This window comes from Ursus maritimus, unplaced genomic scaffold (assembly GCF_017311325.1).
Source record: "Ursus maritimus isolate PB19 unplaced genomic scaffold, ASM1731132v1 scaffold_6, whole genome shotgun sequence".
NCBI classification, from domain to species: domain Eukaryota; kingdom Metazoa; phylum Chordata; class Mammalia; order Carnivora; family Ursidae; genus Ursus; species Ursus maritimus.
The window spans coordinates 50,239,179-50,256,909 of NW_024426774.1; the positions used below are offsets into that span (position 1 = coordinate 50,239,179).

At 46.9% G+C, this 17,731-nt stretch overlaps 1 protein-coding gene across 1 annotated transcript in view; it reads left to right on the plus strand.

Annotated features, from left to right (window-relative positions):
• The first annotated feature begins 8,437 nt into the window (after positions 1–8,437).
• ADD2 (adducin 2) overlaps positions 8,438–17,731 on the plus strand; it is a 48,301-nt gene continuing 39,007 nt past the window's right edge. The window contains exons 1-2 of the mRNA XM_008699970.2: positions 8,438–8,497; positions 12,753–12,870. The gene's annotated coding sequence lies outside the window, so the exon portion shown is untranslated. The remainder of the gene's footprint in view (positions 8,498–12,752; positions 12,871–17,731) is intronic.

Here is a 17,731-nt window from a genome sequence, read left to right on the forward strand (position 1 = left end):
CTTCTTGTTTTTCTTTGTAACAAGAAGTGATATCTGCATCTGCTGCCCATTCCTACATTGCACTTCGCGGACCACTTTTTTTTTTTTTTTTCCTTAAACCTAGGCTGTTTTAGTGGATAGGCTACTCCACTTCCACCCTCATCCTGGGACATACCAGTGGCCTCTCCTCTCTTGTTGACCAACCCAAGCTGCTCAATATCTACTCACACAGGAGCCCAGGCTACATTAGAGGCAAGTTCTCATTCCCTTTTCGGACCAAGCATTTTTTACTCCATAAAAACAATAGGGCAGGGGTGCTGGATGGCTCAGTCAGTTAAGCATCTGACTCTAGATTTCGGATCAGGTCATGGATCGAGCCCGGTATTGGGCTCCGTGCTCAGCATGGAGTCTGCTTGTCCCTCTCTCTCTGTTTCTCCCCACTCTCTCTGTAAAATAAATAAACAAAATCTTAAAGAAAACAACAACAACAATAGGGCAAAAGTACTGATATATAAGTCTCCATCAAGTTCACTGAAATTAGGAAACTGGAGTACTATCACCGAAGCTTCCATTCTCCTAGGAATTATTCCTAGCCCTCCATAAGCCAGGGGTAAGGAAATCTTATTTTGCTTGCTTTTCTTTTCTTTTCTTTCTTTCTTTTTTTTTTTTTTTTCCCATCCAAAAGGATGAGACCACTTCTTGGTTGACCCTGTTAGAGAGTGATGAACAGGAGCAGTCAGAACCCATTAGTACTGCCCCAGTGAGCTGCTGTTCATTTCAGAAGCATCGACCGAGCCTAGGGAGTCATGCCACCAGAGCTCAGTGACTTGCTTCTGCTCTTCATCCTCCAGTTGAGGGGGGGGGCGGGTGGTGCTCTACTGTCACAATGGCCAAGTGTGGTGGCTGATTAGATCTATAACTTCTGTCCTTTTGTTCCAGTTATCCCCTTTGTCATCATGGTGCTGCTGGTGACAATATGCTCTTAAACCCTCGCTACTCAAAAGCGTGGTCTGTGGACCATTAGCAATGGCATCACTTAGGAACTTTTGAGAAATGCAGAATCTTAGGTCTCACCCCACACCTGCTGAATCAGAACCTGTAGATTAGCAAGTTCCTCAAGCAATTCGTATGCATATTAAGTTCAGAGTAGCCCTAAGATAGTTCTGGAGGCCAGAAGTGCAAAATCCAGATGTCAGCAGGGCTGTGCCCCCTCCAAAGGTTCTAAGGGAGAATCCTTCCTCGCTTCCTCCAGCTGCTGGTAGCTTCTGGTGTTCCTTGATTTGTGGCTGCATCACTCCCATATCTGCCTGTTGTCACATGGCCATCTCGTCTGTGTGTCTCTTAAGGAATAAGTAATGGGATTTGGGGCCCACTGGATAATTTAGGATGATTTCATCTTGAGATTCTTAATGTCATCGTATAAGATCCATTTTCCAAATTAGGTCACATTCTCAGGTTCTGGGAGTAAGGACGTGGACATATTTTTTGAGGTGCCACTGTTCAACCTCCTACAGACCCCCTTGGAACATTCCCGTGCTTCCAAGCTGTATGCCGTGCCGGTGCTCACCCTCCTCAGCTGGTCCAGCTTGGCGTTTGGATTCACTCATACTGCTGACAGCCGCCAAACAATAGCAGCATTATTGGATGTGTCTTCCATGACAGATACTGTCCTATGTGTTTTTCATGGATGAATCCATTTGACTGCAACAACCCTTTGGGATTGCTATCATAATTACCATTCCCACTTTACAGATGAGGAAACTGAGGCATGGGTGGTTCAGTAACTTGCCTGAAATCTCACAGCTAGTAGAAGTGAACCCAGGATACGAATCAGGCAGGCAGTCTTCGTTAGAATCTGCATGGTTTGCCGTATAATAATGCTTCTGAAATTATGTAATATGTTTCTGAAATTACAGAGGGTTCAAAGGTGCAGGAGAGAGATGACATCAGGGCCCTTTGTCCCACTTCCCGGAGAGGCTGGGCACAAAGAAGGCAAAGATGGAGTGTGGGCAGCTGTCCTGCCCCTACCCTATAGTGTATGGAGGTTGGGGGCCCGCCCAGCTATTATTTATTCCACCCCAAAGCCTTTTTCATTTAACACTGTATAGGTGCACTTTCCCATGAGACAGCTTGTGCCGGCTAAATGGCTTATGGGTATTTATTATCAAAGAGATATTTAGGTGGATGTTTAGTATGGCTATGTACACTTTCAGTATGTATCATGTCTTGGGCTCACACATTCCATTTGTTTACTAACCATATGTGAAACTTTAATTTGCTTTAAATGCCTTTGTTTTGAGTGGTGAGGAGTGGGATCTCCCCCTGTATTTGCTGTCTTTATACCCTTCATGATTGTCTGCCTTGGTCTGCAGTTCTTTGCCACTTCTATTTTTCCCAGACCTCACTCCTTTCTTTTGAATTCTTTTTTTTTTTAAGATTTTATTTATTTATTCGACAGAGACAGCCAGCGAGAGAGGGAACACAAGCAGGAGGAGTGGGAGAGGAAGAAGCAGGCTCATAGCAGAGGAGCCTGATGTGGGACTCGATCCCAGAACGCCGGGATCACGCCCTGAGCCGAAGGCAGATGCTTAACCGCTGTGCCACCCAGGCGCCCCCTTTCTTTTGAATTGTAAGCTTGACTGCCAGGAAGGGCCAGAAGTCCTTCCTTCCCAAGACACAAGCATGTCAGATGGCTGGGCACAGCTTTCTGTTCCTATAATAAATAGCCGGGTCAAGGGGGTCAGGAAATTAGCTGGAAAAACCTGTAACCAGTCCAGGCATTCTCATCAGTGATGCAAAGGGCATGGTAACAGCACTGGACTCTCCAGATTACCTGCTCAGGTGGAAAAGTGGAACCTACCATTTAAAACTGCCTACGAGCCAAAAATCTACCGGTGTCTTTAGTACAGAAATTCAGTAGCAACTATAATCTGCCTACTTGTATTAAGCTGAGTTTCACAGATGCACTGACATTCCCTTGAGAACATTTGATGGGGCAGTGAGCCCAGATGTGTGCTTGCTGGCAAGATGGAATCCAGACTGCAATTTTTAAAAATTTGATTGTTACAATGTCAATAGACCACAGGAAGAATGATTTAATAGTAGCACCTGGCATTTATTGAGCCCATATTATTTACTAGGCCCTATTATTTCATATCTTATATAATCCTCTGAGGAGATTCTATTCCTCTCTCCATTGTACAGATCAAGAAACGGAGGTTTAGAGAAATTAATTCATTTGCCCAAGTACACACAGCTAGGCAGATGCAGAGCTGGGATTTGATCCTGGGCCCTTGATGCTGTCCGGAGTCTGGGTTCTTAGCCAGCCACAAGGCTGAACGGTGGAGCCAACTCCCTGGGTGAGACAGCTTTGGGCTTCTACTTAGTTATTTACCACTCCCCCCACCCCCTCAATAGTTGTTAATTTTCCCTCTGTTTGCTTCAAATCTGTCTACCCCCAATATTGAGAAAATGCAGGGCAGATCTCAATGGCAGATCTGGGAGGGTTCTGAAAGAGAAGCTGTAAGAGATGGGAACTAGCACTTGTTGAGCACCTACTATGTGCTAGGCCCTCTGGAGAACACTTCCAGCTGGGGTGGTTTTCATTCACTCAGTGAATCAGAAATCCAGGCATTGGGTCCATCTCCATTTTTGTCTCATCGTGTCTTTTGAGCTTTGGCCTTCTCATCCTAGTCTGGTCTCGCCTTAGGACATACGTGATCCTCTTTCACCAAGGAGGAAGATGCTTCCTCAGAAGGACACGGATGTGCGCGGAGTGAAACATGTTTGGCAGTTGGGCACATCAGTCTGTCTTGCTGTTGCCGATATTGGGTCACTGCCTGGTGGAAGCAGGACTGGCAGCCAACATACCTCCTCTGCCGATAAACTCTGAGTCAGGGTTCATGGGCCTCTCCTAATGCCTCGTGGCCTCTTTCTCCTGTCTCATAGCTTGGCTTCCTGCCACCCGCATGTGAAGAGCAATCCCAAAGTTGGTGACCTAACTTCTAAGTTGGGTTGCCATACTTCATCAATTCTAAGGCACACATTTTCCCCACATGTCAACATCTCTGAAATCAGCATGTGTCTTCCAATTAATGATGACTTACAATTATAACTGGCAGTGGTTTCCCTTTTCTAGTAACACTGAAAATAATAGCATGTCAATAAGTGATGTCTTAGATTTGAAGAAATACAGTGACGCCCATGTTTACTTTTACCCCTCACCATCAAACCAATACCTGGGCTTGTATCTTTCTGCTTTCACTTCTGAGGCCTGAATCAAAAGTCTTCCTTGTGCTTGCCTGTGTGACTAGCCTCCCATGTCATTACTTCAAGCAGGAGATGTCCTGAAAGTGAAGCTAACCGAGTCTCCGGAATCTGATAGCCCTCAAGTTGTTGCCATGATGCTTATCTTTCATTCCCTTCTTCCTAAATCTTATCAGTTTTATGGGATCTCAGGAAATTATGAAGTGGGAGGTCCTATTTTAAGATTTGTGGATTCACCTAAGTATTTATGTCCTCAGGTCTGATGTTAATATACCAATCACCTAGAAATGAGTTTGATTGAAGGAGTACCCATTTTTTATAACCTGGATGCAGGACTGAGCTGTTTTCCTTGATAATCATCCTTTTGTATCTTTGATCTTATGTGAACTGATTATTAAGGTAATCGCTATGGTCAGCTAGTACAGAAATTGGCTGCATGGTATTAAAAGTCACTGTTAATTGTGTGTATACCACATCTATTTCCAGAAAACATGTGGTTTCCTGATCACATTTTGCTAGAAACTATTTTCCCTGTGTATTGTATCTTAGGGGACTTGATTAGATCTTATTTAAGAATAAAGGGAAGGAAAAAGCAATTAGAAGTGTCTTGAGAAAAGACACTTCAGAGGAAGATAGATCATCTGGAAGACTCCAAAGAAGCACGTGCTTCTTGTAATAATCTGCTACAGGAATCAAAAGAAAAATGTCAGAACGTGACTTGGTTTCCTTTATCTAGTACAAAAACATGGCTTCTAAGAAATAGGAGAGGACAACCACAGGTTGTCAGAACAGCCTAGCAGGAAGGGGCTGAGGTGAAACTGGAGGTAAAGGAAAGTATGGCAGAGATAATATGTTCCGTCCTAGTGAAAACCATGAAAACCATACTAGTTCACTAAATTAACATCGGAGAAGTGGGCAATAATGACAAACTGTCAGAATGCAAAGAAAGTGTCAATAATAAAACTGAGAGGAGAAATGAAAAATGAAAAATTTAGAGAACAGAGATTCAGCATATGGATAATTGATGAATCTGAAGGAGACATCAGGATTAAGCTAACAGAAGACTATCTTGAGGTTTTGTGTGTTTTTTTCAAAGTGTGACTATGTTGTTTAGGATAGGCTGTCTGCTCTAACAGCAGCCTCAGCCTCTCCAATCAGATGCTCAGTGGGCTGCCTTCAGTGACACCATGGCTCCTTCCATTTGGTGGCTGCGTTATCCCCAAGGGCGCCAGAATTTCTAATGGATCCTCTATATCCAGCAGAGAGGGAAGAAAAGAGAAAGAGTGTGAAGTCACTTCTGCTCTTACTTGCCTGGGCTACAGGTGATGCACATCTCTTCTGCTTATAACCCATTGACTTATGTTCCACATGGCCCTTGCCAGAAGGAAGGGTGGGGGGCTGGGAAATTGGGTACCCAGGAAGAAAAGCAGTGGGTCTGGTGAGCACATGGCATTGTCCCTGATGCAAACACACACACAGATATATAGAGAAGTTGAAATAGTTCCTCCCTTACTACCTTCACAATAAAATCCCAGCCATACAGAATCATAGGGAGGATCACAGAGAGGAGAAGGTCAAACAGCATGCCTCCTATTTTTTCCATTTTTGTCCTGACACTCTGTGACAGCCTGAACATCACTTCTCAGGCATTGGGGATATCTCCGCATGGATATCCAGAGGCCAGCAGAGTTTCCCATGTGAGTCCTTAGACTCTGTAACACATTTCTTTACCAACCCTTCTTCCCAGGCCTATGAAGTCTTCTCCCCCACACCCCAACTCAGCAAGGCCCAAATGTCACTGGGGTTGTGAATTTTTACAGCTTCCTTAGTCTGGAGACGGGAGGAATGGCATCAGATCCCCTTCTAGTCCTAGATGGAAGGTGTTCTTATAATTTTCTCTTTTGCCCAGTTAGTGAGGAAAACCCTCCCAACAAAACCAATAAAAAAGCCAACAAAACAGTTCTGACCTGAATGTGATAAAAAAGCATTTGTTTTCACCTCTGTAGCCTAGGATGCATTTCATTCTATTAGACATAGAAGGGCATGTCATCTAGGAGCTGTTTCCTGGATTTCTTGGCTGGAAGTGGGAATGGCAAGCAAGGATAGTCCTGCCACATGGTTCAACTGGGTTACGTTTCACTTACCTACTGAAGAACAAATGCTCTCAGATTAGGTCAAAAAGCAGAACCAACTGTTTTATGTTTGAACATGACCGAGGTGAAGCTTCTCAAAATATAGCTCCACTTGTCTTAGGTACAGTCTTGCCAGAAGTAAAAGGTAGACAAGATGACTGCTTTAAAGTATCTGTGACTGGATTCTAGGACAGCCTGAGGTGTGGAACAGTGTATCAGAGGACATGTCAGTTCAATTAGACAGTCTTTTTGATGAGCTTTTATCCAGAGTGTGCAAGTTTGGCTGACCTTTTCACTGAAGGGACTGAGTATTTGAAGGCTGAACCCAGACTTCCTGCTAACTCAGCACTGTCTCTGCATCACCTGGGCTTCCCGAATCCCCCTTTCTTTCCCCTTCATTGAAGAAATGGTTTTGTAATTGGTAGCAGAGATATCAGACAGGTGGATTAAAGCTTAATGCTGGAGACTCAAGGTTGGGGCCTCCCTGGAACCCCATGGTTCATGAGGGTCTACTAGAGCACTGTGCCCCCAGTACTGTAGTGATATCTCTGTGAGTCCCCCCCACCCCCCAGCTCCATCATGGGCCTTTTGAGAGGAGGGATTGTGAATTATATCCTTTGGTTTCCCCCATGCCAGAAATAGCCCTTTAAGAGGCTGGCCTAATCCTTGCAGCCTCTTCGAAGAATATGAAGTCTGGACCTCGGGCTTTAGCTATTTGCTGATTTCCATTCCCACCTTCTGACCAGGCCCCTTGCATCTGCTCACCTTCATGTGATGCAGGGAAGGAATGCACAGTTAAGTGAAAAGAGAGAACAGGCTCTGGAACCAGATGGGTTCAAACTAGGCTCTGCCCTTGAATATCTCTGTAGCCCCGACCAGGTCACTCCGTTTCCTGGAGCCTCAAGTTCCACACCTGAAATAAGCCAGGGTGGTGAGCCCTGCACCGCAGCGCCGATGAGAAGGGCCCAGCACACCCCTACCTATTTGGGTTTAACAGCCCGAATTTTGTCGATTGAATAATGTCTTCCTTCAAGATCTAATTCAGAACTTTGGTCCTCATAAATGTGGACCCTGGGTAGGGGGATGTGGTAACTGGGTGATGGGCATGAAGGAGGGCACGTGGTGTGATGAGCACTGGGTGTTACATGTGTTACATGCAACTGATGATTAGCTGAACTCTATATCTGAAACTAATGATGAACTAACCCCTAACCCTAACCTAATGGGTTACATTTCATTTACCTGCTGAAGAACAAATGCTCTCATGTTGGCTAATTGAATTTAAATTAAAAAAAAAATAAATGTGGACCCAGGGTTTCCAGTCTCCTGTTCCAAAAACATTGAATACATACATTCATTTTTAGTTTCCTGTATACACACACACACACACACACACACACACACTATATATATACACATATATCTTGATATATACATAAATCGAGAGAGAGATACAGATCTACACCATCATTTCAGAGGTGATCTGAAATGCATGTGTTCAATGCTTGTTATACACACACACGCACACGCGCACACACACACAGAGTTTTATTTGTATTCATATTTTTCACCTTAATATGACTGTGGGCCTCTAGCAGGCAGGGACCAAATCTCATTTCTTCTGGAAATCTTTCCTCTCATGCCCAATTCCAGTTCTTGCTGACTCTTGGGCACCAATAGATACTCAACAAATAATTGTGCTTGTCCAGTGAGAGGGAATGGGACTGATTTTAAGTGCTCAGAAATGAGCACTTTTTAGACCTGCAGCCGTCAGGGGGTTAAAGGGTTCTTCCTGCCTGGGGGGTTCCAGAGATGGACAGAGAGAGACTTAACCATTTCTCTCCTTTCTCCTTCTCCTTTTCTTCAACTATTTTTGTCCTAAATGGTCACAGCCATTGATACCTAATGTAGAACTTGGGAAATTCAGAAACGTGTGAAGAAGCTGATGATATGCTTCACCCATAATCCCACCCTGCAGAGGCGGGAGCTTTCTCTTTATCTGAATACACCAGGCAGGGTGTGGTCCAACCCGTTGTTCAGCAGTCACCATTTACTTTGCAAAGTAACAGCAGCAAGGCCAAGACTGCCTCCTCCCTCCCTTCTGGAAGTCTCAGAGATCGGTGAGCTTGGGTTCTGACTTCAAGTCTAAGGCTTGGAGCAGATGCTGTGCTGTGGGGCTGGGGGCCCGGGGCTTTCCAAAGCTGCCACCACCCCCAGGGGAGGCCATGCCCATGGCAGTGGTGGGAGTAGCCAGGAGCAACCGCTTGCAGCATATTTCCATTTTGGGCTCAGGGTGCTCTGACTGTTCCGATTTGGACACCTCCCACTGAAGGGGCAGGAGATAGGCACCTGCCTCTTTTAGGTGCACATGGAGCTTAAACAGCTTCTAATAAAAAGTCACACAACATGGTCATCTGTTACTCTCCTTCTAGACCTTCTGTTCCTTTAATAGCTGCTAGGAACGACCCATAGAAATATGATTTTATGCTCCAGTGATTACATATACCTGGTCTTCAGTGGGACAGGGAGGAAAATGACTTGTGATTTACAATCCCCAGCTTCTCTCCTAGGAGGGAGAATCCCAGCTAGAGTATTTCCTGAGTAGGGGTCAAGGGTGTGAGGATGCAAACCGGAGATACTGAGAGGGAGCCGCAGGACTCCCCTGAGCAAAGAGTCGAGGGTCTTGGGCCAGGGGCCAGGGAGGGGCTGCTGGAGGGAAGAGGTGAGAGAGACAGATAAGGGGCAGGGCTGAGTTTTGGAGGGCCATGGGGGTTGCGGCTGGTGGCCTGTGCTATCTGTTGTTTTCTCCTCTGTCCCCATAATCAATGTTCTATGGTGAAGTTGGATTTGTTAGTTTAAGTGTTGTAGTCAATTGCCAGAATTCTGCTTCCAAATAGGCAAGAAGAAGGGTTGCCAGAGGGGACCCAGCTATTTGGGGGTTGTCAAACAAAAGAACAATTTGTTTTAAAGATGGAGATTTGGGCACTAGGGAACCTACCCTGCGTACCTCTATTAACAATCGGCAGGCACCTTACTAGAAACTGTCTCCCCACGCTGTACCATGAGCTCCCCTAGGGCCTCTCTCCCCTCTGGGACCCCAGGACCTGGACAGTGCTGCTTTGCGGAACTGGCCAAACTTGCAGTGCACTGTTAGTTGAGTTTCAGTTCAACTCCCATTCATTCAGCATCTACCTGGCACCTGGTCTTGTGGCAGAGCATGGGGAACAGAGGCGTGCCAAAGACACAGGCCCTGCCTGCTAGGAGCTCATGGTAATAGTCTGTTGCTGTCAGATAGTAAGCGGAACAAAAGAGTGAGTGAAGGTGGTGTGAGAGCCAAAGGCTTCCAGGAGGAGAGGACAACCTGAACGGAAGGGAGAAGGAAAAGAGGGGAAGAGTTCTCCAGGCAGAGATGACCATGGACAAAGGCACAGAGGTAGGAACCAGCCTGGTGCCTTCCAGGTCCTGGGAATAGCCCTGGAATACCCATGAGAGGTGGGGAGGGTGGGGGTGGGCACTGAGATACTCACGGGGCTTTGTGTGCCAGCGAAGAGCCTGGATCTCATTCTACAGGATAGCAATCCTCAAGAGGAAGGAGGTGGGCAAAGAGAAAAGCAAGGTACCCCCCGGTTCTCCGATTGGGCATAGATGGGTTTGAATTTCCAGCATGGAGCATGTGCTTGGTTTGAAAAAGCAAATTCAGAATTAAAACCTCATATTTGATAAATGTAAAACGAATACCTGTCAAAATTTAAATTTGACTGAATTTTGGCTAGAGGAACAAGAATTAGTTTTAAAAAGTGAAGGAATGCTGCCCCAGGTGATGGGAGCCACAGGTAGGTTTTTAGCAGAGTGGGGACAGGCATGGACCAGATTCGCACTTTCAGAACAATGGCTCTGGCCACTGATTGGATGGTGGGTCTGAGAGAGGAAAGACTGTGCATAGACCTTGAAAGGAATGGTGAGATGGAGGCATGATTCAGGGCCTTGTGCTCTGGGTAGGGTAGGGAGATATTTAGGACAGAAAAGCAGAGAACTTGGCGACAGAAAACGTGCCCAGGGCGAGAAAGGGAGGAGTCAGGGCTGCCTTCTGCAGCCCTTGCTGGGGTGGCTGGCGGGGCTGGGGTCCGGGAGACAGGGCTGGCTGGGGAGGGAGGCTCTGGTGGTTGGGTCAGGGTGGCTTGGTTCTGACAAGCCGGTTTTAAAGTGGCTGTGGGACATCAGAGTGAGCAAAGGTCCTTGAGCGTCTGTGACTTGTCCACGTTCGCACTCTAGTGGGCGACCATCTAGGGCTGGGATCCTGTGTCCTAACTCTTCCCACCTCGCAGCCCAGCTTGACTGGACATGGAGACAAGGAACAGGTGGCCCTGAGGTGTCATGCCTCCCAGGAGATATCAAGCATCCTGGGGGTGGGTGCTGCTGTTCTCATGATATGGAATACCCTTGCTTCTCAGCTCTGCCCCAGGGGTGTGAGTGGTTGGAAGATAGGCTCTCGAAACACATGCTGGGGAAACCAAAGGCCGAATGGATGGTGATGTTGGCCTCAATACTGCAGCAGGCACAGGCTCAGAGACTTGTCACACCAGGGTCCCTTGAGGTCCACCCAGGATGGCAGCCCTACTCCAGTTGCTAGACCCTTCTGAGTGGCCCTGGCATCATGCCTCATTCTCATTAAGACTTGCTGATCTGGTACCTGTCCTGGCCCTGCTCAGTGTGACTGTGCAATCAGAGATCTGATAGTTTTGGTACCACAGGGGAATGTTTTACAACGTTTGCCTATGATACCTCTCAGATGTATTTTCATTTTAATCAGGGAATAATACTGTAACCCAAGGAATGAAACTCTAATAGTGGAATTTCAACACCAACAGAGATTGGGATGGGAATTATTGTGTTCAGTGTATACTTATCTGGGGGACAGATGCCTGTCTTACATGAATGGCACAAGTCACTTCTGGGGGCAAAAAAAAAAATTAGTTCTTTCAGTGGACATAAGAGATATCTCAGACTCTGAAAATCCAAATCTTAGTGGGTTATGGCCATAAAACAACCTCATACCTCTGTGGCACGGGCTGCTGGGGAAGGGGAAGAAGCTTGTGCTTCAGGTAAGACAACTTATGAGGCTACAGGATTATTAGTCCTTAGGGGATATCAGTGGCCATCCCTCAGAAAAAAGAGCATCCAGAGATATGTCAGCAAACCCTGCACTAGAGCTAGCCAGCCCTGGAAAGGAGAGCTGCCTTTCAGGTTGCTGGGCATTGGACAGAAGCAGCATAAAGTGGTGCCTATGACCCTGTTCTAGCTAAAAATAAGACTAATGGGAGGAGGACCCCAGCTGGCAGCTGGACGTGCAAAGCATAGAGAATAGGTTATGGAAGCAACTGCCAGGTCCCTGACTAGAGCCATGAGCATCAGGACTGGGCTCAGGGGCCATCACAGCACGGAAATGCTGAGCCCAGGGTACCTTGGCTGGGCTGAGAGGGAAGCTGGGCCTTAGTGGGCATGCAGTGTCCTGGCCTCCCTCAGCCACACCACACCTGCCAAGATGGATTCTCGCTGCCCTTCCATGGTAAGTCTTCCCAGATGCTCTGCTGTGGGCAGTGCTGGGTCAGCAATGGAGCTCAACTGGCCAGTGAAGAAGGACAGGCAGGGACTGACCCCAGAGCCATGTGGGAACCCGAGTTGGTGTCGGGGATGCTGCCAGCGCAGGGCGAGACGAACGTCCTTACTCTGAGCAACAGAGGGCCCAAAATGGAAAACCATCATTTGTGGGTTTTGTTTGTTTAAACATTTTGGTGATTAACCCTTTGAAGACCTTGATCCCCAGGATTTTTAGAGTTTGTAAGATGCTAACTCTTGGTGAAATTGTCTTGAATCCAACTGATGGCCTGTGCACCTCCAAAACCCTTCCACTGTCCTGGGGCGTGATATTCTCTGGGCTTGTTCTACTTCTCTGGCTGCATCTGAAATTCTCTCACACCAGTGTCTGTGAGTCGAGTAGCTATTAGTGAAGTGTTGGGGGGTGGTATCAGGAAGGGGTCATAATGCCTTCCAGCCTGGCTCGTGCAGGAGTTCCACATCCTGCTCCTGCCACTGTGTAGCGTGGCTTCTCTCCTCTGGTCCTCGAAGCCAGCACTCAGGAGATTTTCCTATTCCTCTCTTTGAAAAGAATTTTGGTCCCACTTGTAAAGATAATGAAGCTTTCTTTACCTTTTCATAGACATAATTTGCTTTTAAATTAAAATTTCATTTCTAGTTCATTTTAAAGAATTTCTCAGCAGTCCTTAAAATAAATCAGCACCTAATGGTGCTGCAAAAACAGGGGGAGGAGTCCTGGTGGTGCAGACAAGACCCTGATATTTGTTGTTTGTGTTTCAGCTTCCACCCAGATGTTTGAAATCCCGTAGATGCGGTTGGCGTCCCTAAGAGCGAAGCAGGGTGCGCGGGCCGAGCACTGAGAAGCAGCAGCCTGGGACTAGGCTGGTCCAGCCTCCTGGTAATTTGCTGGCAGTTTTTGGTGGTGATGGGGGATGAGGCACACTTTTTGGTTGGGTCCATCTCACCAGGATGAGCTTCCAGTCACGAGCAGGATTGGGGGAGTCATTGACATGTGCTCCCCCAATCCTGCTGACATGTAGAGCTACCATGGAATCTGAAGGACTTCAGAAGGCTCTAGTGCAATCCCCCTGGCAGGAGCAGAAGCCCTTCTACAGCATCCTGCAGTCACCTTATTCTGGGGAGAGAGTACCGCACCTGACCAGGCCACCTGTCCCACCTTCCCATTCCCGAGCAGCTCCTGCTGGCGCAAAGGTGTCCATTGCACCTTCAGCTGAAACATGCTCCCCCGGACTGGCCCTGGAGGCCCTAAGCAGTCAGCTTAGTCCCTCTTCCACACAGCAGCCCAACAGACATTTGGGGACAAGTGAGGTGAAGGAACGCAGGATCTGGAGCCAGAGATGGTCCTGGTTGAGATCCTGACTCCACTGCTATCTGTGTGATCTCGGGCAAGTTAGTAACCTCTCCGTGATTCAGTTTATCTGTAAAATAGCGACAATAATATCTGCGCTATGGAGTGGTCCTGGGAATGAAAATAAATCACGAATAGAAGTTGCCTGGTACTGTTCCGTCACCAACTCTCTGATGAAAACTGGCAAACCGGGTGTCCTACAGTTCAGCTCAATTCTGACACTATGCCAAGTTAAAGGGCACACAGGTTAACTGCCACAAGTTAAAGGGCAAGGTCACCAATAAAACTGCCCCCACTTCCGAAGCCACAAGTAGGGTCCGCAGGCCACCACACTTCTGACTCACTTGGCTGTAAATTTGAGGGTTCCCATGCTGTCTTTTAGTCCCTAAGTTACTATATCAAGTCATAGAACTCACTGAAGGCACTGTCATTGATTACAGTTTTAGTATAAAGGATTCAACTCAGGAACAGCCAGATGGAACCAATGCATAGGCAGGGTGTGGGGAGGGTGGGGGATTGGTGCAGAGCTTCTGTGCCCCCTCCTTGTAGAATCTGGGTGCATCACCATCCCAGCATACCAATCAGGAAGCTCCTCCAAGCCTTGATGTCCAAAGATTTTTAATGGGGGGTTTATTACTATTAGGCATAATTGTTTAAATCATCTGCCACTTGATAACTCAATCTCTAGCCCTTCCCCCTCCTGTCCTCCATGGTTGGGGTGGGGCTGAAGTTCCAACCCTCTAATCATGTGCGTGATTTTTCTGGGTGGCCAGTCCCTCTCTTGAAACATCTAAGGGCCCACCATAAGTCACCTCATTAGCATAAATTCAGGTTCCATGAAATGAGCTCATCATGAATAACCCTCCTAATGTTTTTTGGATATTTTAGAAATCCCAAGGCTTTTTGAAGTTCTGTGCAGGGAATGGGGGACAAAGGCCAGCTATATTATTTATGATGTCATACCTGGCCCATCAAGCAGTGGCCTCTGATGGTCACCACCCTGCTTATCCTCTTTGTTGTGATCTCCAAGTTGATAATGTTCCCAGTATCTGGTCAGAGAACTAGTCATTCTCGTCATTCTTTTTCTGGATGTTCTTTTTGCTAATATAGTTCGAGATTGAATTAGTTCTTTGGACTACAACATATAATTACAGTTATTGAGTATGCACCTGTTTACTGTTGAATCATGAGCCTCTCATTACTCGAGTTCCTAATGCTATGATGATTCTAGCCCCTAAATGACACATAATAAGAGCAAATGCTTAATAGCACTTGATATACACCAGGCACTGTCTTAAATACTTCACATACATTAACTCATCTAAATCCTCCCAACAGCCTAAAGAAGTAGTTAAATAGTTCAATCCCCATTTTATACCTGGGGAAACTGAGGCACAGAGAGGTTAGGCAACTTGCCCAACAAGATCACACAGCTAGTAAGTGGCATAGTTAAGACTGGAACTCATCATCTTCTTGTTCCAGAGTCCATGCTTTTAACCACTAAGCCGCACTGCACATCACTTTGGTCACCTCTGCAACATTTTGGAAGGAAAGGAAGGAGCACAAAAGGATGCCTCTGGTTCACAAAGTCAAAGGGTGGTTTTCTCTGGACCCCGTTGTCATGGTGAGGGAGTCAGGGCTTCCATTTTCTACCCCATTCCCATTGAAGCATCTCTGGAGTAACCTTCAGGGGATGGGCTCTGAGAAGTGAAGGCAGACCTGGGAGGCATGGTGGCGTGGGCTCCTGTCCAGCAGGACCTGAGTTTTTTTGTTCCTCATGCTTCAGGGAGGGAAATGCTACTTCAAGCCTTCACAGACTCATTCCTGGGAATGCAGCCATTCTAAGAGGAAGGAAAGAGGGCCAGCCTTTTCCATCTAAATAGAAAGGATTTAGCCCAGGAAGGTTCAGTGCCAGGCTGTGCTGGCCAAAAGATCCTAATCCCAGAGAAGCTGAGGGTTCAGGTGGCTTTGGAGCTGGCGGGACCTGGAGTCATAAGGAACACAGGGAGCTCATCCCCATGTGCATATCCATGGTACCCATTGGGAGGTTGCTTGTTTTGTTTTTAAAATAACATCAAAGATCGGGGCTACAAAAGTGCTAAAGAGAATTAAAACAGAAGGAGCAGTGCCTCTGGAAAAATGTCTACAGCACTGTCTGCCCAGGAGAGTCTGGGTGGTGACTGCATGTCTGCACAGCTCTGATGTACTCCCATTGTCTTTATCCTTGCAATCCCTTATAATTGCTTATTATTGCAGGGATGAGGCTGTCTGAAAGCATGGTGGAGGTGAAGTATTCTTAACTTGCTCCACACATGTGGGATTGACTTGAACCTACAAGGCAAATGTCAGTAGGTCATGTGTGTTCTTTGCAGCTGCCCATATGGCATTTGTCTTGAGGGAGAGGCCCCAGAGATGGGGAGACAAGGATGCAGGAAGAAGGTCTCTTGCTCCAGGAAACCCAGATCCTCCATCCTTCTGCATTTTCTACACAAATCTGTTTCTCTCCATATAGTGTAGAGCTAGAAGGGGCCCAGAGTTTATTCCGTTCATTCCCTCATTTAGAGATGGGCAAAACAAGACCCAAAGAGGGAAATTACTACTTGCCCAAGCCCACAAAGCTAGAGAATGACAGAGTGAGGATGACACTGTAGATTCTGACTTCAAGAGCAGAGCTAATTCCACTGGAAGCATCCCTGATGGACTCAATCACTCTTTCTCCACTTATGAAGAATCTGGTTTGAATGCTACTAAGGACAACTTCAGCCATTCTGGCAACCTGCCAAATCTATTTCAAATCTTTCTTTAGAGAATTTTTTTTTTTTGCTTTTGGGGTGTTTTGGCTGCCACTTCCAGAAGATGCCTCCTCCATACTCTGTCACTCACAGGCAAATATTTCACCTACAGATGCTGGTTGGGGGAGATCTGGGCATTCATAAGGAAATGATTAATTCGTGAAAGAATGAAGATGAGATGTCATGGTTTGGCAAACTTGCAAAAGCAGGTTGTGGTGGCATTTGGAGCACTTCTGCTGTCCCAGGTCAAGTGTATGGTGGCTGGTGGTGACTGGAGTTGGAGGATGGGGCCTGGACAGCCATGGGAAGGGGCACATGGCAATAGTGTTAGATGATGAGGTTTGTGCCATCTTTGGCTGGCTTGCTAAATGGCCAACATCTGGAATGGATGCCTTCCATTACATGGTACAACTATTAACATCTAGCCAGTGGTATTTTAACTCAGACTACCTATTGGAATCACCCAGGGAGCTTTTAAAAATCCTGATGTCCATGTCCCACTCCAGACTAATAACATTAAAATCCCTGATATCAGTATTTTACAGTTCCCCAGTGGATTCCAACATCCACCCAAGTTTAAGAACCACTGCTCCAGAACAAGGGTTCAGGCTATCAGCTGAGGGACTCAGTATGTGTGCTCTCCCTTGAATTTGCTATTTGCTCTTCCCCATAAGGGGAAAAAATAGGAAGGAAGGGAAGAAAGGGAGGAAAGGGAGGGAGGGAAAGCAGGGAGGGGGAAGAAAGGGAGGAAGGGAAGGGCAAGGAAGAAAAGGAGAGGGCAAGCAGGGAGGGAAGGAAGGAAAGAAGGTAGGTAGGAAGGAAGGAAAAATGAAAGAAGAGGGAAAGGAAGGATCATCTGAGTGTTCTGGGCTAATGGGGTAGATTCCCTCTTCTCCCATTACCTAGTGCTTCACCCACCTGCCCCACTCAGAGGAACTGTAAGGTGGAGGGTAGAATCCCAACAGAAGATGAAAGAAGAGGTCAAAGACAGCTCACCGACAACAAGACTATGCTTTACTGGCTGCCAGCAAGGCCTCCTGCAAAACCAACTGCTGGCTGTAAGGAAGGTCAAGGTTCGGGCTAACAGAATGGGCCAAGGGGGAAGAGCAGATGAGGAGGAGGAGGCAGGAGTGCTCTAAGAGAACAAGAGAGCATTCCACCTCCTCGTGGAATGCAGATGTGAGCTCACAGAGGTAAAGCGAGGGAGGGCAGGTTAAAGATGAAAGCCAGGTGTCCCGATCCCCTGTAATGCCCTTTTGCTGGCATCGCTCCACTTGTGTTCAAAAGCTAATTCTTGGGGCGCCTGGGTGGCGCAGTCGTTAAGTGTCTGCCTTCGGCTCAGGGCTTGATCCCAGCGTTCTGGGATTGAGCCCCACGTCAGGCTCCTCCACTAGGAGCCTGCTTCTTCCTCTCCCACTCCCCCTGCTTGTGTTCCCTCTCTCGCTGGCTGTCTCTGTCAAATAAATAAATAAAAAATCTTAAAAAAAAAAAAAAAAGCTAATTCTTATTCAGTCAAGGCACTTGCCTTCCTTTGCTGAGAAGGGGATCACACAGCAGGGAGAAAGCTAGCACTCTGTAAGGCTGCCCTGGGCGCTGAA